This window comes from Apium graveolens, chromosome 3, assembly GCF_009905375.1.
Source record: "Apium graveolens cultivar Ventura chromosome 3, ASM990537v1, whole genome shotgun sequence".
Taxonomy (NCBI): Eukaryota; Viridiplantae; Streptophyta; class Magnoliopsida; order Apiales; family Apiaceae; genus Apium; species Apium graveolens.
The window spans coordinates 154,997,815-155,021,667 of NC_133649.1; the positions used below are offsets into that span (position 1 = coordinate 154,997,815).

At 36.1% G+C, this 23,853-nt stretch overlaps 1 non-coding gene across 1 annotated transcript; it reads right to left on the minus strand.

Moving 5' to 3' along the window:
* Window positions 1-19,677: 19,677 nt before the first annotated feature.
* LOC141716356 (small nucleolar RNA R71) lies at window positions 19,678-19,784 on the minus strand. The gene has a single exon (XR_012573068.1). It is a non-coding gene; the product is annotated as a small nucleolar RNA R71 (small nucleolar RNA).
* Between the last annotated feature and the right edge of the window lie 4,069 nt (window positions 19,785-23,853).

Sequence of the window (23,853 nt, forward strand, 5' to 3'; positions counted from 1 at the left end):
TCTTGAGCAGTTTCCTGAGTTGGTGACAATGGAGGTGTAGATGTAGTAGCTTCAGCAAATTCTGGCTCTTTTGAGATCAGAGATTCCTGATCTCCTTCCTTAGCTGATGCTTCCTCAACCTCTGAAACTGACTCAGCCCTGTACCTTTGTGCTATCTGTTTCTTGTATCTCTTTGAAGGTGGAGATTCCTTGGGAATTTCAGCAGAATACATCCTTCTAAGCCTTTTGAGAAGCTTAGAACCCCCAATTCCAGTATCCTTCTGAGAAGAGACCTTCTCAGCTTCTTTGACAACATGTTCTGACACAGGAACCTGTTCCTCACTGTCTGACTTATCTCTCAGAACAATCCTCCTTCTCTTCTATTGTGTCTGAGGTACAGTCTTTGTCCTCTTGGGCTTTGAAGATGAAGGCCTCACAGTATGTGCTGATGATGAAGGTTGAGATGTCTGTGAAGGTTTGAGATATGTTCTGATAGAGAGCTGAGTAGGTTGAGGTATATAAGTGGTATGTTCTGATGGTCGTTGTGGTGTCTGGGTTGTGCTGGTGGGTTAAACATCAGGGTAAATAGATTTGTAGGTTTGAGGATCAGCATTTACCAGGATCTATTTTACAGACTGAGGTATCTGTAAGGGTCTAACCACCTTTTTCTTAAGGTCAGCATTTACCAAGTCATTAAAAGCCCGTTTTGCAAGCTTAAAGGGTGGAATTAAGTCAGTGGTAGGTTGGGGTTCATCAGCACAACATAAGTTATATATAAGCTGACTGAATTTAGAAAAGTACACTACATTCCTATCTTCTGTCATCCTATCCCCTATAAAACCTAGCACAACACTTGCAAAATCAAAATGAGTTTGGTGAATAATGGCATACCCGATGTGTTGACTCATAATTGGAATGGCATTAAAGTTGGAACACTTATTGGCGAATGCCTTAGTGATGTAGTCGAAGAAAAAGCTCCATTCCTTCCTGATATGTGCCCTTTTCAACTGCCCAAGCTTGGCCAAACTCTTCTCATACCCCAAATTGGCCATGAGCTGCTGTAGAACAGGTTCCTCCGCTGTTGAGAAAATGCAGCCTTCTGGTAAGTGGAGAGATTTACGAACTGCTCCAGGAGTTACCACATGCTCAACATCATTCACTTCAAAAATAATGCTTGGAGTACCAGTAGCACCACCATTATCAAAATGCCCAGTCCGCCAGAACGTCAGAACTTCTTGGCTTGAAATGACTTGAGGTTGGGTCAACGCATACCCAATCTCACTGTGTGCTAGAAGATCTTGCACAAAGTGCAAATCAGATGGAGCTTCAGCATGGTTCAAGATTGCAGCATAGTTGTTGGGTACAAACTTGGCTCCATCTATAATCAAATCCTTAGGTGCCATGAGAAAAATTGAGAAATTAGGTTGCCTGTAAGGTATTTGATAAAATGTCTGTATGAAAAAGCGTCAGGAGATGAGAGAGAATAGTAGTAAAAAGAGAGAGAGATAAAATGTGAAAGTAAATAAAAGATTTTAGAATCTTTTCTCTCTTTTACTTATACACGGTAGAAAAAGTAACCGTTGGGACACCTGTCAGACGTGCAGTAGTAAAAGATTATTAATGAGCACGGGAATTCAGTAATCATTACTTATCACATGCAGGCTTTCAAGGAAAAACAGTTCCACTTACCAAGTAATCCCATTAATTAAGGTAGTTCAGTTTTATTTTAAAATTTAAAACTGTTCCCACTTAATAAATTATTTTTACTGCGAGACCACTATTCTGTAAAAATATGACCAATAAGAGAATGACCATGAAGAAACTAAGTAAACAAATACTGCCACGTCAGAATCAAAACTTGATTTGTAAAAATGGTCATCAGAATATGGGTAAATCAGGATTTAAAAATGCATCAGAATATCAAACGACTCAGAGACAAAATCTTGCATAAATATAAAATTTCATTAATATACTGAGCAAATACATTTCATGAAATTTAAATTACATCACAAAATTACAAGATTGTTCTACGCTACAAATCCTAACATCAACAGCTTTTGCCCTAAGCTTAGAAGCCAGACAAAGCTGACGGTGAAGAGAAACAGGGAGTAGAAACTATTTCTTCTTCCTACTCTCAACAAAAAGAACAGCGAGATGAATGATTCGCTTCTGCTGTCGTAGATGACGGAGATGTAGATCTCTTCGAACTGTCAACAGATCACGTTTAATGATCTCTGGAAATTGAATCCAGAGATTGTGAGGGATGTAGTTGATATGGTATGGAGTTGGAATTCCATTTAGAAAAACATGTACAGTCTCAGTACCATAAATGTAAAACCAGCCAAACGCAGCCATTTGTGGTGATAAGAATAAGATGAGAGTGTGTTTGTGAGAAAATGAGAGATGTGTTGGCTGGAATGAAGTGTTGGTTTATATAGCCAATGGAATGTCAGGAGACGCAAGGAAAATTTAATGATTATAGGTAGAAAGAATTCTACCTCGTCTCCCTAGACTGATGAGAATAAAAACAGCCATTGGAAGTGTAAAACAGGATTTAATGCGCACATGAAACAAGTAAAAATTACTATGCATGGACGTGTACCACTAACCCTAATTGTATTGACTGTTAATATCTCACCCAAACATATTCTGATTTTAAATAAGACTGTTTCAGATTTTAACCACAAATAAGTCAAGAAAAGAATCAGAGTTTAATATCAGAACTTAGACTTATATCAGAACTTAACAGTCATCAGAACATGATTTCTTAACTCGAAAAGTAAATGCCTATTTCTGCAACTCTTCACATAAATTCTGATTTCAGTTCTTCAGAACTTAATCATCAGAACTTCCATCAAAACTTGTCCTCAGAATTTATGCAATCTGACACATAAACTCTTCATCTAAAACATCATTTATCACCACAGTAATTTTCATTATTCATATGGAGTGTATGTGTGTGTAGTAAGCTAAATATCAGATAAAGATTAAAGTCTGATTCACTTCAGTACATCTTAGAAATAAGGCAGAACTAAGAACTTTGCTCAAAATCTGCCATAATTCTGAAGTCTACTTTAGAATGAGTTCATGCATGAGTCCACCTCAACTGTTTTGTGCTCATTTTATGCATCTTTTGAAATTCCATTTTACAGTGGCTTCTCAGTGTAAGTGAGTCACGACTGCTTATCAGAATTTATGCTATTATCAGAGTATTTCTCCAGTAATCATAGAGTGTGAAAAGTCACCAAGAAAAATATTTATTTTTGCTTTTCTGATGCATATTACTTAATACCAGCAATGCACTTGGGTCTTCCCTTCCACAGTTTTTACTCTAGATCTCAAAGGAGTACCTGATATTTATTCTTTTTCTTTTCCTTTTCTTTTGATAAGTGGGGCTTATCAGCACTTAGTACATTCACCAGATTTACTAACATCAGAACTTAACAGATGAGAAGCATTATTCTAGTTGTTGACTTAGTAATAAGATAGACAAAGTAAACTTAACTAAGCTCAATCTCAGAATTTGCTTGTGTCAATAGATTTCCACATAAATAATTACTTCTAATCATGGGATTTGTTAGTATATTAAAGACTACTAGGTCATCATCTAGCATATTTATCCTCATTGGATTGAATAATCACAGAAACATTCATATCACTATCAGAGTTTAGAAATTCACATCAGACAACAATCAGTACTTAAGCAATTTTCAATTAAGCACAGAATACACAAAGATAATAATATCTGTAAATACTGATCATAAAGTCTAATGCATCAGAAAAAAAGCTAAGAAGATTTAGAGAAAGAACCTGAAACCATTCCAAGTTCATTTACCAATCTTGTAAAAGTAGCTTCACACAGTGGTTTGGTGAAGATATCTGCTAGTTGTTGATCTGTTGGAACAAAGTGCAATTCCACTGTACATTTATCCACATGTTCCCTTATGAAGTGGTATCTAATGCTGATGTGCTTTATCATTGAGTGTTGAACTGGATTACCTGTCATAGTAATAGCACTTTGATTATCACAGTAAAAAGGGATTTTAAAATATGTTAACCAATAATCCAGTAACTGATTCTTCATCCAAAGAATCTGTGCACAACAACTTCCTGCAGCAATGTACTCTGCTTCTGCAGTTGATGTGGAAATTGACTTTTATTTCTTGCTGAACCAAGAAACCAATCTGCCTCCAAGAAATTGGCAGCTTCCACTTGTACTTTTCCTGTCAATTTTGCAACCTGCAAAATCTGCATCTGAGTAACCTATTAGTTTAAAGTCTGATTCTCTAGGATACCATAATCCCAGATCAGCTGTTCCCTTAAGATACTTGAAAATTCTTTTCACAGCTGTTAAGTGAGGTTCTCTTGGATCTGCTTGAAATCTTGCACAAAGACAGGTAGCATACATGATATCAGGTCTACTAGCAGTTAGATAGAGTAGAGAGCCAGTCATACCTCTGTAATCAGTAATATCTACTGATTTACCAGTATCCTTATCCAATTTTGTTGCAGTGGCCATGGGAGTGGATGCACTTGAACAATCTTGCATTCCAAATTTCTTCAGCAAATTTATGGTGTACTTGGTTAGACAAATAAAAGTGCCTTCTTCATTTTGCTTGACTTGAAGGCCCAGAAAATAGCTAAGTTCCCCCATCATACTCATTTGATATCTTGACTGCATCAGTTTGACAAACTTCTTGTAAAATCTGTCATTTGTAGAACCAAAGATGATATCATCAACATATATCTGAACCAAAAGTAAGTCTTTTCCATGGTTGAGGTAGAACAGTGTTTTGTCTATAGTTCCTCTGTTAAATCCACTTTCCAGAAGAAACTAAGCTAAAGTCTCATACCATGCTCTTGGAGCTTGCTTAAGGCCATAAAGTGCTTTATCAAGCCTGTAGACATGATTTGGATATTTGGAATCTACAAAGCCTGGAGGTTGTTCAACATATACTTCCTCTTCCAATTCTCCATTGAGAAAAGCACTTTTCACATCCATTTGAAAGACAGTAAACTTTTTGTGAGCAGCATAAGCCAAAAATATCTCTATGGCTTCCAATCTAGAAACTGGTGCAAATGTTTCATCATAATCAATTCCCTCCTGTTGAGAATATCCTTTTGCAACCAACCTTGCTTTATTCCTTGTAATTATGCCATCACTATCAGTTTTGTTTCTGAATACCCACTTTGTACCAACAACAGATCTGTTCTTTGGTCTTGGCACTAGGGTCCAGACTTTGTTTCTTTCAAATTCATTTAACTCTTCCTGCATTGCTTGCACCCAATCAACATCTTGAAGAGCTTCTTCTACTTTCTTTGGTTCAGTCTGAGAAAGAAAAGAATTATAGAGACATTCACTTAAAGTAGTTGTTCTAGTTCTGACACCTGCATCAAGATTTCCAATAATTAAGTCAGGTGTATGTGATTTAGTCCACTTCCTTGTAGATGGAAGGTTTTCTCTAGAACTGGATGCTCCTTCATGATCCATGCCATCTTCATCAACATTTTCTAATGCTCCCCCTGAAACTATGCTCTCTGAGTTGGATCTTTCAGAATTTAAGTTTTCAGAACTATCAGAACTTGGCTTATCAGAACTTGATGAATCAGAACTTGAAGAGCCAGTTGTATGTTCTGATGCTTCTTGAGATGTGGTTATATCTTCAGTATGCCCCCCTGCACAGGTGCATCTTCCTTTGACGTAGTCACCATAGTTTTAATAACATCAGAGTTTAATCCGTTAGAGTTTGCAGTATCAGGATTTAGCCTGTCAGGATTTTCAGTATCAGAATTTAAGTCTTCATTTTCGAATCTCAGCTGATCATGATCATTGAAATCTTCAAGTCCATTAATCTTCTTATCATCAAAGGAGACATTGATAGATTCCATGACAACCCGTGTTCTTAAATTGTAGACTCTGAAGGCTTTTGTGGAAAGTGGATATCCAACAAAAATTCCTTCATCAGCTTTTAAATCAAATTTGGATAGCTGTTCAGGGTGAGTCTTAAGAACAAAACATTTGCATCCAAATACATGAAAATACTTCAGATTTGGCTTCTTTTTCTTCACCATTTCATATGGTGTCTTTCCATGCTTGTTAATGAGTGTTGCATTCTGAGTAAAATAAGCAGTCTGCATAGCTTCAGACCAAAAATATGTTGATAGCTTTGCTTCATCAAGCATAGTTCATGCAGCTTCAATAAGAGTTCTATTCTTTCTCTCAACAAGTCCATTTTGCTGTGGAGTTCCAGGAGCAGAAAATTCCTGCTTGATTCCATGGTCTTTGCAGAACTCTTCCATTGTCAAATTCTTGAACTCAGTGCCATTATCACTTCTTATTATCTTCACAGAATCTTTGACCAATTTATCCAGTTGCTTGACATGATCAATCAAGATAGATGCAGTTTTACTTTTTGTGTGCAAGAAATACACCCATGTGTATCTGATGAACTCATCCACTATGACCATATCATATTTCTTCTTTATAATAGACATGACATTCACTGGACCAAATAGATCAACATGTAGTAGGTGATAAGGCTCAAGAATTGATGATTCAGTCTTGCCCTTGAATGAAGATTTTCTTTGTTTAGCCTTCTAACAAGAATCACAAAGGCCATCAGGAGCAAATACTGACTTTGGCAGTCCTCTCACAAGATCTTTCTTGACCAGTTCATTTATATTGTTGAAATTTAAATGAGAGACTTTCTTGTGCCAATTCCAGCTTTCTTCAATTGATGCTCTACTCATCAGACAGATTGCAGACCCATCAGTACTTGTTGAAAGCTTGGCTTCATAAATGTTACCATGCCTGTATCCTTTCAGAACAACTTTGCCTGTAGATTTGCTTACAATTTCACAGTGTTCTTCAAAGAAATCCACATGATAACCTTTGTCACAGATTTGACTAACACTCAGTAGATTGTGTTTAAGTCCTGAGACCAGAGCTACTTTTTTAATGATGACATTCCCAAGATTGATATTGCCATATCCCAATGTTTTTCCAATGTTGCCATCTCCATAAGAAACACTTGGGCCAGCCTTCTTCACAAAGTCTGATAGCAGGGCTTTATTTCCAGTCATATGTCCTGAACATCCACTGTCCAGAACTAGGATGTTTTTCCTGTTGCCCTGCAATCACAAAGACCACTAATGATTAGTTTTTAGGACCCAGACTTGTTTGGATCCTGTGGCCTTATTAAGTTTGTTAACATTTGCAGCGGATTTAGCATCAGAGTTTATGTTAACATTTTTCTTATCAGCATTTATACTATCAGACTTTGTATCAGAATTTACACTAGAAAGAACAATGCTAACTTTCTTTAAAGAAGGTTTTATTTGATAAATAATCATAGTACAAACTATGATATTCCTTACAAGTATAAATGGAATGCCATAAACTACCACAATGAAAACAAGGATTTTGTGGCCTATATCTAACAGACTGACTCTTAACTCCTGACTTTGAAGGTAAGGAGTTTATGTTCTTATTCTTCCTGCAAAAAGAAGCCAGATGGTTAGAACTTCCACAGTTATGACATGTTTTTCTAGGAGCATTAGGAACAGGCTTATAATCATTGCTTTTATTTATACCTTCCTTTCCATTCCTATTTTTTCTAGGAGACTTTACCTTGTTTATATTCTTTACATCTTTCAGCTTATGCTTAAGCTGCTTCTTTGTCATTCAGCCTACGTTTACTTCAGTTGTCTTTTCCTGTTTTAGTTTGTCAGAAGTTAATTCCTCTTTAACTTCTGATTTCTCAGTTTCAGACTTTACAGCTACAAACTTAACAGGTTTTAACTTTGGCTTTTGTTTAACAACTATAGGCTTAATATCTACAGTTCCTTTATTATTCTTATCATCTCCATAACCTAAGCCCTCTTTCCAGTTTCCACTACTTAACAAATTCTGAGTTGTTCTGCCAGAGTTAGTCCAAGTCCTGATAATCTCTCTTTCCTTTTCTAGCTCAGTTTTTAGAGATTCATTCATTTTAAGTACTTCATCCCTAACATAGAAAACATCATCTCTATCTTTCTGAGTTTGATGGAACATGACTAACTCTTTTTCTAAATAATCATTCCTCTTTTTACAAGCAAGATTTTCAGAAGTTAATCTTTCACATGTTAAAGTTTGATCTCTATAACTAATGAACATGGTTTTAAAATATCTTCTCAACTCATTAATATCATCAGTATGAAAGGCATAAGTAGTTTGAGGTACCTTTAACTCAGCAGCTTCAGGACTGCTATCAATATTTGCCATCAAGGCATAGTTCTCCTCACTTTCAGAATCTGAAGTGTCTGTCCAGCTTTTCTTCTTTGTGACAAGAGCCTTGCCTTTGTCACTCTTCACTTTCTTGTAATCAGGAGATATGTGGCCTTTCTCACCACAGTTGTAGCATTTGACATTTGTGTAATCTCCTCTGTCCGACTTCCCTCCTTTGCCTTCAGATTTTCTGAAATTCTTCTTATCAGAACTTGCACCTTTCCTGGAAAACCTCTTTCCCAACCTCAACTTCCTGTATGCAATCCTTGTGATTCCTTTCACCATAAGAGCACACAGCTTCATCATCTCTTCATCAGCATCCATCTCAAGCAAGCTTTCAGTTTCTGAGTTATCATCACTATCAGAACTTGATGACTCAGTATCAGACTTTGTGATGAGCGCTTTTCCCTTGCCTTTCCTTGAGGTAGCTGCCTTGGGGGATTCTTCTTCAGCCTTAAGAGCAATTGTCCTTGACTTTCCTCCTTTCCTCTTGCTTCTTTGTTCCATCTCAAGTTCACGAGTCTTGAGCATCCCATAAATTTCATCAAGAGTTGTTTCTTCAAGATTATAGCCGTCTCTTATAATTGTTGCCTTCAAAACCCAACTTTCAGGAAGAGCTAACAGGAATTTAAGGTTTGAATCTTCAATATCATACTCCTTATCAAATAGTGACAAATCATTCAAGAGTTTGACAAATCTGTCATATAAATTAGTCAATGACTCATTAGGCTTTGAGTCAAAGTGTTCATACTCTTGAGTGAGTATTGTCTTCCTGTTCTTCTTAATCGAATCCGTTCTCTGGCATCTTGTCTCCAAGGCATCCCATATCTCCTTTGCAGTCTTGCAGTTAATTACCTTGTTTGACATTATATTATCAATGGCACTATGCAGCAAGTGTCGTACCTTAGCATCCTTAGCAATTGAAGCGATATCTTCAGCAGTGTAATCACTCTTCTCCTTTGGTACAGACTTTGCTGCTTCACCTGCAAGTACAACATCGAGTTTTGTTGGCTTGTGAGGTCCTTCATGGATTCTGTCAAGATATTCTGGATCAGTAGCTTTCAGAAACATAGTCATCATCACCTTCCATATGGGATATTCAGATGGCTTCAGTATGGGAACTCTAATAGCCTAATATCGACTATGGATTTGAGTCTTTGGTGGTTCTTCAGTTTTGTTGGGCTTGGTTGGAGTTTCTGCTTCAGACATGATTGTATTTGGATCTTAAACTGTTTGTGTGTTAACAGATAGGCTCTGATACCACTTGTTAGGTCACACACACACTGTAGAAGGGGGTTGAATACAGTGTATAGCACAATCAAATCGAATACAAGTAACATAAAATAGACTTTATTCAATGCAATAAACTCTGTTACAATATGGAACTGTCCTCTCTCAGTGGTGAACAAATATCACGAGAGCTGCTAGGGTTACAATAAATAATATTTTCGATAATGATAACACTTATAGTGTAAACCCTATGTCTGTGTTTATATATCACACAGTTACAAGATAATCGCTAATTGATATGGAATATAATTCTGCTTCCTAAAATATATCAATCAGATATCTTTTCTTCCAAGTATTCCATTCTTCATAGAATTCCTTCTTCATGCATATCTCTTCTTACATTTGTCTTGATCTTCTTTCCTTTCAATCAGCCGCCTTCCTTATCTGAAAGTTTCCTTTAAGTCCTGATATTATCTCCTGATAAATATCTCTTGAACCTTAAGTACTGATCACTTAAGTTCTGACTTCAGTATAAGTGCTGATTTCAGTTAAGTACTGATTTGTCCTGTTTAAGTAAGATCTGAAAACTAAACATAAATCATATTAGTTATGACATTATCAAATATATCTAACATAAGAAATTGACTTAATCTTTAATAATACTAAATAATTGAATTTAAAATAAAAATAATCATCGGAGAATACTTTTTATTTTTAAATGAATATTCGAAAAAATATTCATTATTCGAGTAGTTAAATGTAGTTGAGGGGATACAATCTTTGAAAATTGTTTTAAATAAATTCGAGGTATTTAATACTTCGCAAGAGGACACAAAGTCCCTTGGAATAAATATGTACGGACTTTTAATCGTCCAAAACAACTCCGAGATGATTTTCGGGTTTTTACTTTGTAAAAGCTGACCAACTCTCCGTATTATAATTTATACATAACGCTCTATCATAGCGTTAAATTTTTTAAATAAAACACCTACGGAATACTTCCGGGTTTTCATCAAATTATACTGACCGATGCTCGGTCTAAAATATACACCTCATCTATACAACGCTACTCTCTAGCGTTATCGATTGAAATTCGGTAATATTCATATACCAAAATCATTAACATATCGTATGATATTATCTATCACAATTCATAAAATATTGTAATACAACATCATGTATATATATCATTTATTTGAAACAAACACAACACAACAGTTTTAAAACGGCGGGGTTTGAAAACTTTCCTGAAGTCCAAGATATGTAAAAATTTATTACTCTCTGTAAAAATTTCGTGATTTTTGAATATTCTTAAGTTGATCATTGCTATTTACAAAGTTCGTAATTTTTAGCAGTTTTTGTCGCGTAAATCGTTTTTACTAAAACAATCATAACTTTTGATCCGTAAATCAAAATCAAGCGATTCAAGTGCCTAAACGATCCTCATAACATTGTCTATCATATTAAAGTTTTTTCTTAAAAAATATGTAGTTTATACATTCTGTATTTCTGCAGAAAACTTATGATTGCAATTCTCTCATTTTAACGATGTTACGCTCGCGGCTTGGGTTTCGTTTTCGCTCTAATTCATTAATCAACCATCATCAATCACCATAACATCATTTTAACACTTACTCCTCTCAAGAATATCATGTTATTGAGGCCACAACATCAACCTTAATAACTAACTAACTAATCATCAAGAAAATAACAAATCAACAACAAAAACTAGGTTTACAACTACGGTCTTTAATCTTTTTGAAACTTAAACCTTAAAAAAAGTTTGGGTAAGGTTTTATACCTTTATTGAAATCTTGGACTATTTTCTTATTGATGGTTGAACCTTGGGAGGGCTTGGTTGTTCTTAAGGATCCTAAATCATGCCATGAAAATCAAGAAAACAAAAGGAGATTTTCAGAGTTACTATTCATCACCAACTTTGAGCAAGGATTTGACTATGCTATACTAATTCAATGGCCACGAAATTTTGAACGTACCTTTTACATGATATGAGGAAGCTTTGGGTAAAATTTGGTGATTTGTGAATGAGTAGAAAATGAGATTTGAATTTTTCGTTCCATGGTGTTCTTGAAATCAGCATGGTGTTCTTTTGAAGAGAGAGAGAGAGAGAGAGAGAGAGAGAGAGAGAGAGAGAGAAATGGTGCTTGCTTGGTTGCTTCTTGTATTTGTCATAAATCTTTGTGTATATATTTTTTAGATATTCAAATCTTATCCAATATTTCTAGCTAGGATATTTTCCAAGCTATATTGCTAGCTTAGTACCTTGGTTACTATTCATGTCACTATTCACTAGCTAGGTAGTCATTACTCTACCTAAGCTACTATTTGGTGATTAACCATGGTTATTTTCTTACCCTAGTTAGCTTGTATGGTTAGCTTGGCTCGGTACATTTATTTATTCACTTACGCGCTTACTCGGTTGCTTATTCGTTTTCGTAATAAATCTTTTTAAGCGGTTCGCAGGGAAAATCCTTTCTTATACATCCTTTACGTTTTGAAGCCTCGTACTTGGATTTGAATTTGTAGGATTTTAGATTTGTAATTATATCATGGTTCTCGTATTCCTTGATGGTTTGTAGATACGGTCGTTTTACAAACTTCATTTTTTTTGAAAACTAATGGCGTTTACATACACTCATTTGGTACGTATAATCACAATATCAACTCGGAATCTTAAATTAAAAACTCATATATGGTGTGGTCACAAAAGTTTTTATTAAACCGAAAGGTTACTATTTATAAGGGTCTTTTACCGATGTCAAAAATTCAGATTTCTACAGTTTTCTAATTATAATCTAATTATAATTAATACTAATATGAAATCCTAATTTATTATTTAAATAAGTCACACTTAATTAATTAATAACTTATTTCAGAATTAGTTTAAGTAATTTCTCTAATTTATTTATTTAATTAATTAAGTCATACTTAATTAATATCATAAATAAAATAAATTACTTATTTAATTTAAATTCATAGTTTTAAATTATTTCTCCTTCAAGCGTTCTTTGTGTGTGACCCTGTAGATTATTATTATGTTCGCAATAATTTTAATATCTCATATTAAAATTATAAACAATGAGCGACATCTAGATCATTCCTACCCAAGTAATAATAATTAAATCGGTGATTCGATTAAACTTTTCATGAGAATATACAATGTAATATAATCCCTTTAACCAAATATTATAGATTAATTTAGAGGCATGTAATATGACATCCTCATCATAGTCTAATCCAAGTTTCCTTGATCAATGAGTAGACTATCATATCAAATCAACATTTGAGTGCGGCCACGTATTTCATAGCCTAGCTCACACAAGAGGCCAATAATATCACTCCTAAAATAGGAGGGTTAAATCCCATCTAGATCATTCATATTTCTTAGACGATTCGTAATATACCCAATGTCCACTTTTATCATTACATGGTCAATGATAACTTTTAATGAAATCAAAGTATATTAATTATCGTATAGAAATATAATTACTTCAGGTCTAAGGACCATTACATCATTATCACTGTGATAATAACTTACGACACAATAAACATGTAGTATCTCATAACGGGTTAATCCAGCACCATGTATCTAATACATGTGCTTGTGTTTTGACTTTAGTATCACCATACATATGATCAATGAGATGCGATCATCAGTCAATAAACATACTAGTCTTAATGCATTATTATTGTCACCTATAATAATACTCGACTAGGGACCTTTAGGAATATTGATACTATTCTCATAATCTCATTTCTAAGTCACGTACTTAGAGATATAGAATTGCATATCATATTCCAAGGACATTTATTAATCCAACATTTATATTATAGTAAATTAAGAATTAATAAATTATAAAAGAAATAAAAACATAATACTAATAATCCAAATGTCTTAAACTAAAACATCATAGTGTTGTCTCTAGGGCACAAACACTAACAATCTCCCACTTGCACTAGAGCCAATCACCCATGTATCTAATACTCATGGAACTAATATGACCATCGTGCTTCTGCTGTGACAAAGCCTTAGTCAGTGGGTCTGCAACGTTATCATTACTATGAACTTTACATTTATATCTCCTTAAATATTAATCTCATTAATGAGGTTATATCACCTAAGGATGTGCCTAAACAGTCTCCTTGGCTATTTCGAAAGCATCAATTTATTCGGCTTCCTTTATAGAATCATCAATGTTCTTGCTGTGAACTATTCCAACTAACATCACTTATATTTAGAAAAACACAAAATAGACATGAACACATAATCATCTTTGTCTATCCAAAAATTAGGTTCAGAAACTAGCATCAATGTAACCCTTTACAACTAGTTCACTATCTTCTCCATACACCAAAAATAAATCTTTAGTCCTCTTTAAGTACTTAAGAATATTCTTGAAAACTATCCAGTGACCCTCACCTGGATTAGACTGGTATCTGATCGTCATGCTCAAAGCATACGAAACATCAGGATAAATATATATCATTATACACATTATAGATCCAATTGCTGAAGCAAATAGAACTGTCTCAAATGGCCCTTATCATCCAATGATTTAGGAGGAAATTATCTTTTGAGATCAATATCCCATGAAACATCGAAACATATCCTCTCTTTGTCTCCTACATCCTAAAATGATGCAATACTTTAGCAATGTATGTACTCCGACCAAGTCGATTAATCTCTTTAATCTATCCCTATAGATCTTGATCCTAAATATGTAGTTAGCATCGCCTAAGTCTTTCATCGAGAAACTATTTCTCAACCAAGTTTTAACAGTCTGTAGAAAAGTTATGTCATTCTCTCTTTGTTATATGTTATCTACATATAATACTAGGAATGTCACATGGCTCCCACTAACCTTCTTACAAACACATGGTTTATCTTCATTTTGAATTAAGCCAAACTCTTTGACTGTTTCTTCAAAATGAATATCTATCTCCTTGAAACTTACTTCAATCTATAACTAGATAAAAGCAACTTACAGTCCATCTTAGAAAATTTTGGATCGACAAAATCCTCAGGTTGTATCATATATACATCCCCTTCAAGGCTCCCATATAAGAAAGTGGTTTTGATATCCATTTGCCAAATATCATAGTCAAAGTAAGTAGCTATTGCTAGCGAAATCCTGATGGACTTGACCACAGTAACTTGTGAAAAAGTCTCATCAAATTCTTTACCATAAATTTGTTTGAAACCTTTTGCCGCTAGTCGCGCCTTATAGGTCTATACTTTACCATCCATGTTAGTTTTCTTCTTGAAAACCCACTTGCACCCAATAGGTTTTACCCCTTCGGGTGGATCAACTAAAGTCAATACTTTATTTTGATACATGGATTCCATCTCGGATTTCCTGGCCTCCAGCCATCTTTCGGAGTTTGGAATGTTCATAACATCTTAGTAGGTGCGAGGCTCATCATTATCCATACACATCACATCACCATCTTGAGTTAAGAGATATCCATAATTTCTCACGGGCTCATGGTGAATCCTACTAGATCTACGAATAACCTGTGTTTCCTGAACATGATTACTTTCAACATTTTAATGTGCTTCCTGATCTTGTTCCAACTCTGGTTCAGTGTTATCATGTGGTTCTCAATCTTCATCGAGATGCATTATCCTCTCACTGGTTTTCTTAGAAAGTAGTTCTCCCTCAAGAAATACAGCAGTCCGAGCAACAAACACTTTTTTCTCGGAAGGATTATAAAAATATACCATTTAGTCTCACTTGGGTATCCCACAAAATAACATCTATCTAATTTTGGTCCAAGCTTGTCAGAGGCTAAACATTTCACAAACGCTTCACGTCCCCAATTTTCATAAATGACATGCTATGACGTCGTTTATCAGTCCATATCTTATATGGAGTCTTTTGAACCACTATTGTTGGAACTCGGTTAAGTGTATATGCAGCCGTTTCTAGAGCATAACCCCAGAAACAGAATGGAAGATCCGCTTGACTCATTATCGATTGCACCATGTCCAACAAGGTACGATTTCTTCTCTTAGAATCTCTATTCTGTTAAGGTGTTCTAGAAGGAGTAAGTTGTGATACAATATCACACTTCTTCAAGAAACTCTTGAATTTGAGGCTTAAGTATTCTCCTCCACGATCTGATCGTAAAACTTTTATACTTTCCCCTGTTTGCTTTTATACTTCGGCCTTATATTCTCTGAACACTTCAAAAGAATCAGATTTGTTCTTCATAAGAACCACATATCCATATCTACTGAAATCATCAGTAAATGTTATGTAGTATAAGCAATCCCTTTACATTGTACACATTCGACCATATACATTATTATGTATAAATTTTAATCATTCGATGGCCCTTTCACCTGATCAGGTAAAAGAGGCTTTAGTCATTTTTCCAATGAGACAAAGTTCTCATCTTTTGTATGATCAAAAGCAAAATTTTCCAAGTATCCATCTGTATGTAACTCATAAATGTATTTTTCATTAATATGGATTAAACGAAAATGCTAGAGGTAATGTTTGATTTGAGTCATCTTAAAACATACAAATTGTTAACTAGTTTTGCAACATCCCAAGTCTTATCATTGAAATAGAACAAATAGCCGTTGTTTATTTAATTAAAATGAAATACCTTTCTTGTTCGGGAAAAAAATGATATATATATATATCCGCTAAAGGCGGGCACGTATTAACAATTTACCAAGTTCTCAACTTCACCTTATGGGAAAAAGTAGGTACCTAGTTACTCCAATTAGAGAAACAACTTTTGCTCCAATTCTAACCCAATATCTGAAGATTAACCAGTGATAGTCTTTTTCTCTATATCTTCCAAATAAGCTTGACAGTTTAACTTCCAATCATCCGGTTATTTCCACAGAAGTAACAATCTTCTTCTTTAGCAACACCACTAATAGGCTTCAAAAGCCCCCTTGGGATTGAACTCTGGTTTGGCACTGAATAAAATCAAATCTTAAACTTGCATGTCCACTTTTCTTTCCCATTTGCATTCCATGTGTACACCATCTATATGGACATAGTTCATGCCTTTACCGTGTTGTTTTCAGCAGTTCTAAACATGCCTCACAACTCAATGGGTGTTTTATCTATCTCATTCATTTTGTTCATAATAAACTGAGAATATAATTTGTTCAAAGATTATTTAATCAAATCAAGCTGAGTCTCTTTACCAATCTTGAAACCCAAAATATCAAGGTATGTATACCTATTATCTTTAAAACATTTGGTCCAATCGGATCTCATTCTTTCATTTATGCAAATTTATAGTGCATTACTATTGTCAAAACTTGCTTGGCAAGACTATCCTTTAAACATACTTTGAAGGTGCTCAATCACATCATAAGCATCAATATGCTCTTGTTGCTTCCATAGCTCGACACTCATAACTGCAAGCATGAGACATGAAACATCAGTTGCATAATCAATGTGCTTCTGGTAAGCATTTTGTTCAGCACATGTTTCATTCTCAACTAGAAGAAATATGGGAGAGGTTTGAGTGACAACCTTGAACTTGAGGCCAATCCCCAAGTTCCCATGTCAGTCGAGGAAATTATTTTATGTCAGCTTGTCCTGCTCAAGGACTATTATATAGAGAAGTTATTTGTGTTATTTGCCATTTGATATCTATAATATTAAAGTGCATAAAATGAATTCGTCTACAGATGATCATTAAATTATGTTCAAGTGATTATTCATATATATATATTCATAATATATATCTCCCAATATTTTTATCAAATCAATAACCCTAACTATTAATTCGGAAAGAATATCTTCTATATCCTTTATAGTGAACCAATATCCATATTTCACCATGCATTAGGTCAGCATTGGCTTTTCTCCTAAAACATGATTATTTAGGTATACAACACTTGTCTATTATATCAACTATATAACTCTTGGATAGCTTGGTGGAACAACATTTGTTCATATTTATCTAAAAAATCTCGCCAAATTCTATGCCTCTAAGTTCACAATCCTATTTTGGTAAATTAGTTAAATCAAACCCAATAGTAAAAAAATATCAATATACTTCAATAAATCTGTTTAGTGGCTTTTATGACACTTTATTACGCTCCGTAAAGCTTTGAATTTGTGTATTTGTACTCAAGTTGTTGGTGTTTTAATGTGTTTTCTAGTGTTTTTGTATTTTCAGGCATTATCTAGGTAATCAGGTGAATTAGCATTATTTTGGTGCTAATTTGGTGTTAGGGAGGTGTTGGAATAAAAGCTCTTAGAAAACCGGCTCAATCAGCAAGGAAAAAGAAGAAGTTTGATTTTTATTCAGGAGGTCAGCGCGCCTGCGCTGTGATAGCGCGCCTGCGCTGTGATAGCGTGCCCGCGCTGTGATAGCGCGCGACCGCGTCCGAAGTCCAGAAACTCAGCGCGCCCGCGCTGATCAAGCGTGCGGTCGTGCCAGGTCGAGGAAAGAAATCCTGATTCTATTGGGCTTTTGATTCAGAAGACTTCTACTCTATATGGGGCATCTATATATACATAAATAAGCTCGTTTTTTATAGAGAGACATACGAGAGCACAAGAAGAAGGCGTAGAAAGACCGTTTTAGCACAATTCAACCAAGGCGAGGAAGATCTAGTTTTAACTTGTGATTCTTTGTTTAAGTTGTAACGTTGAATGCTAGTTTTCTTATTCTTGAACCTATACTTTTGTTTTGTACTTTGTTTATTATTCTTTTATAAAGACTACGTTTATTATACCATGCTTTCATCGGAACCCACGTTGATGATGAGTCCGATCATGGGCTAATCGTTATCGTGGGGTCCTAACGAATTTATTTATGGATTTCTTTAGTTGATTTGTTTCGATGCCTTAGTGTGTGGTGATTATATGATAACCTAGTATTGGTTGTGCTTATTCATCTTATGAGCGTCACGAACTTATAAGATAGTGTGTTAATTCTTAATAAAGCAAAAGTGAATTTAAGGATTTAGAACTTGTCATGCTAGCATAGGTTTATGTGTTATTGTTATGCATGATTCATAGGGTAATTTTAACCATCTTACTTGCCCTATGTAATCATGATAGATAACTTGTGCATTAAACCGTTATGTTGTCAAATTCTATAGACATATAGGGTCTCAATATAATAGGTGTCAGTTTGTGGATGTCTGGTAGTATGGTATTCGTGCAACGGAAGTTGGCGTTTATCAGTTTTGTGTTATCTGATTAGTGTCATCACCATTACATGCTAAGGTTAAGAATGAAAAGGCTATTGAATGAAGTATTTAATGAAGTTAGAATCCCATGTTTGTCATATATATTAATTCAACGATTCTTATTCTCTTAGTTATAATTGTTAGCTTAAGTTTAGTTAGAAGCAACTCAATTTGTTAATCGTCTTAGCATTGAATACTAACCATACATTGTTGCATAGGTGCATAAATTGAACATTAACCAAAACCAGTCTATGTGGGAACGAATCTGATTTATATCTTATACTACTTACGAACGCGTATACTTGCGTGAATTTTAGCGCGTATTTAGCGACTAACAAGTTTTTGGCACCGCTGCCGGGGACTCGGTGTTAATTTTTTAGTTTAGTTTGTCATCAGTGGTCGTTAAAGTTCATTGGCTCGGACATTGTTACTTATCTATTTCCTTGCCTAATTTCAGGTACTCTAGCGAGCGTGTATGCATACGCGTTAGCGGACTTGTAAGAGAACTCTGGATCAAGCCGAGGAAGAAGCTGTAGTGATTCGGAAGGAAGTTTTTGAGGACGAAGAGAAGGTAGAAGAATAAGAGAAAGTCGAGGAACCATCTTTAGTAATAATGGGAGATCAAGCAGATAATCCTAAGGCTTTGATGGACTATTCTCAGCCTAAGATCAATGATATTCAGTCAAGCATCATTAGGCCAACCATCTCGGCTAGCACTTTTGAGATCAAGTCAGGCACGATTCAGATGATACAGAACTCAGATCAGTTTGGGGGTTCTCCTACAGAAGACCCCAACATGCACATCAGGAATTTTATCGAGATCTGTGACACTTTCAAGTTCAATGGTATGACTGAAGATGATATTAAACTGCGAATCTTCCCATTCTCTCTGAGGGATAAAACTAAGTGCTGGTTACATTCTCTACCACCAGGGTCTATCACTACTTGGGAAGATCTTGCTCAAAAGTTTCTCACTAAATTCTTCCCTATGACGAAGACTGCTGCAATCAGGAATGCTCTTACTCAGTTTTCTTAACAAACTGGAGAATCTCTGTGTGAGGCTTGAGATCGATATAAGGACATGCTAAGGAAGTGCCCACACCATGGCATGCCTGATTGGATGATTATAAACTATTTCTACAATGGATTGGGTGCTACTTCCAGACCCATACTCAATGCAGCATCAGGAGGAGCCTTGTGAGCTAAGAGCTACAATAAAGCTTATGAATTTATTGAACTGATGGCTGCTAATGAATACCGGAATCCTTCCCAGAGACTGACTCAGGGAAAAGTAGCAGGAATTCTGGAGTTGGATGCAGCAACTGCTATAGCTGCCCATCTTAAGGCTTTGATGATGAAGGTGGAAACTTTGGCTAATTATGGAGTTAATCAAATATCTAGTGTCTGTGAGCTTTGTGTTGGTTCCCATGAGACTGATCAGTGTGCTATTTCTAGTGAATCAGCTCAGTTTGTGAGCAACTTTCAGCGATCACAACAACCTGTGCCAGCTAGCTATCATCCTAACAACCACAATCATCCTAATTTCAGCTGGAGTAACGCTCAGAATGCAGTTTAACAGCCTTATCAACAGTACCCATCTAAGTATTACAACCCCCCTGGTTTTCAGCAACCGCAATATGCACCAAGACAGCAAATTCAGCTACAACAAGCTAATGAAAAATCTGAATTAGAGGAGTTGAAACTTATGTGCAAAAGCCAAACTATTTCTATCAAGACCTTGGAAAATCAAATTGGAAAAATTGCCAATGCCTTGCTAAATCGTCAACCGGGTACACTACCTAGTGACACTGAAGTACCAGGAAAGAGGGAAGCTAAGGAGCAGGTGAAGGCAATCACTTTGAGGTCTGGTAAGGTTGCGAATAACGAACAAACTCAAGTTCCGGAGGAAGAAGCTGGGGCTGAAAAAGTAGAGCAGCGGGAAGCAGAAGTGGAACCAAAGAAGACTACTGTTGAGCACACTCCTCCTGAGGGTAATACAGGGGAGAAATAGATCTATCCTCCATCACCTTTTCCTAAGCGGCTGCAGAAGAAAAAGCTGGATAAGTAATTTGAGAAGATTCTGGAGGTGTTCAATAAACTTCATATCAACATACCTTTCGCTGAGGCTCTTGAGCAGATGCCTAGTTACGCAAAGTTTATGAAGGGTATTCTCTCTCGGAAAGTGAAGCTAGATGATTTAGAGACCATTGCTCTCACGGAGGAATGCTGTACTGTGTTGCAACAGAAGTTGCCTCCAAAGCTAAAAGATCCAGGAAGCTTCACTATTCCGTGTACTATTGGTAAAGTGTCTTTCGACAGATGCTTGTGTGACTTGGGAGCTAGCATCAATTTGATGCCTCTATCAATCTTCAAGAAGTTGAACTTTCCTGATCTAAAGCCTACTTATATGACTTTGCAGTTGACTGATCGTTCTATTACATATCCTCGAGGTATTGTGGAGAATGTCTTGGTCAAGGTTGATAAACTCATCTTCCTTGCTGATTTTGTATTTCTTGATTTCGAGGAGGATTAGAAGATTCCTATAATCTTGGGAAGACCTTTCTTGGATACTGGACGAACCTTGATAGATGTGCAGAAGGGCGAGCTTACAATGCTAGTGTTGGATCAGGATGTAACTTTTAATGTGTTCAATGCTATGAAATTTCCTACGAAAAATGAGGAGTGCTTAAAGGTGAAGTTGGTTGATTATGTGGTTACTTCAAAACTTGATCAGTTGCTAAGGTCTGATGCCTTAGAGAAGGCCTTTTGGGGAATTCAGATAGTGAAGATGACGAAGGTGAAGAGCAATTGAAATATCTGAATGCTTCTCCTTGGAAGAGGAAGATTGATATGCCTTTTGAATCTCTTGGAATGGAGGAATTGAACAAAGCTCCTAAACGCCTCAAGCTATCTATTGAGGAAGCTCCTACTCTTGAGCTTAAGCCTTTACCTGAACATTTGAGGTATGCTTTTTTAGGTGATGCATCTACTCTGCCTGTGATTATTGCATCTGACTTTTAGGTAGCGATGAGGAGAAGCTCTTGAGGATTCTAAGAGAGTTCAAATCGGCAATCGGGTGGACCATATCAGATATTAAGGGAATCAGCCCTTCTTATTACATGCATAAAATCCTGCTAGAGGAATGTAGCAAGCCCACAGTTGAGTAGCAAAGAAGACTTAATCCAATCATGAAGAAAGTAGTGAAGAAGGAAATTCTTAAGTGGCTGGATACAGGGATTATCTATCTCATTTATGACAGTTCTTGGGTGAGTCCATTCAGTGTGTACCGAAGAAAGGAGGTATCATAATTGTGGCTAATGAGAAGAATGAGCTCATTCCTACTCGAACAGTCACAGGGTGGAAAGTTTGTATGGACTACAGGAAGCTGAACAAGGCCACTAGGAAGGATCACTTCCCTCTGCCTTTCATTGACCAAATGTTCGACAGATTGGATGGTCACGAGTACTATTGTCTTCTGGATGGCTATTCGGGTTATAATCAGATTTGTATCACTCTAGAAGATCAGGAAAAGACTACCTACACTTGTCCATTTGGTACTTTCGCCTTCAGATGAGTTTCTTTTGGTCTGTGTGGTGCACCAGCCACATTTCAGAGATATATGATGGCCATCTTTTCTGATACGATCGGCCAGAATGTGGAGGTGTTCATGGACGACTTCTCTATATTTGGTGATTCTTCTGATGAATGCTTGCGGAATCTTAGACATGTTCTCAAGAGGTGTGTTGAGACCAACTTGGTTCTCAATTGGGAGAAATGTCACTTTATGGTGCAACATGGTATTATTCTTGGGCACAAGGTCTCTAATAAAGGTCTTGAAGTGGATAATGCCAAGGTGGGGGTCATTGAAAATCTTCCTCCACCAATTTCTGTTAAGGGAATTCGCAGTTTTCTTTGTCATGCGGGTTTCTATAAGCATTTCATCAAGGACTTCTCTAAGATTTCGAAGCCAGTTTGCTAGAGAAAGATGTCCCTTTCAAGTTTGATGACGAGTGCCTTGCCGCTTTTGAGACACTAAAAAAGAGTTTAATCACGGCACCTGTCATAACAACACCTGACTGAAATGACGCTTTTGAGATGATGTACGATGCAAGTGACTATGCAGTTGGAGCAGTTCTTGGGCAGAGAAAGAACAACATATTTCATGTGGTCTACTACGCTAGTAGGACCTTTGTGACGCCCTCAATCTCGGGGTTAGGAAATGAGGACCCACACATCTTTAATCTAATAATTATATAAACATAAACCCCGATTAACTACCAACAGGATCAAACAGGATAAAGTATGAGACAAGATTACAACTACCAACCATAAAATATAACTTACAACCCCAAAATAAAATAAAATATACATAGTCGATCCCGACTTGGAACCGACAGATAACCCATTGTATCTTTACAACCATCTGGCTAAGCGCTTTTTCACTCAAAAACATCTCTACCTGCTCTGGCAACTAGAAGCCCTCAACACGATAGGGACCACCAGGTACGCTCTTACGAGCAGTGTGCCTAAGCCTGGCCATCTTCTTGCTTAACTGTCAAGGTTAGATTAAAACATAACATATGAGTATAAAACTCAGCAAGTAACTATAAAGCAGTTCTATGATATGAAATCCACAATTTACTTTACCAAACTCAGGGCATTCTACTTTATCAGTTCTAGGTGGCAGATTTCCATCTTTCGGGTTAAGGAAGGGTTATGAAGGAAAAGTGTGGGGCTTTCATGGAACAAAGCTCAAAGCAGGGTGAAAGCCGACATTCACCACAAATCATTAAAGGATCAAAACAGATCTTTCAGAAAGGAAAGCGACAATATTTTCATTATATGGAATCAATTATATGATCAACAGATTAAAATCAGGGTTCACGAGCTTTAAGCTTTACAATATCACAATCAACTCTTTTCAACGCAATACAAACCATTTTCATTTTCAAAGAATTCATTACCGAGTAGGAAGTTTCCATTCCTTTTTAAAATCAATATAGAACCCTTGATTGGACCACTTTATCTTTCATTTCATTATAATACGAGTGATCAGCCCGTACCGACCTCCATCCGGTCATTAAGGTACCATACGGCATAATTTCAGCCTTAAACTGGACTAGCCCCGCTAGCCTCTTACAATGACTGGAGTAGTCCCACTAGCCTCTTACGTCCAATC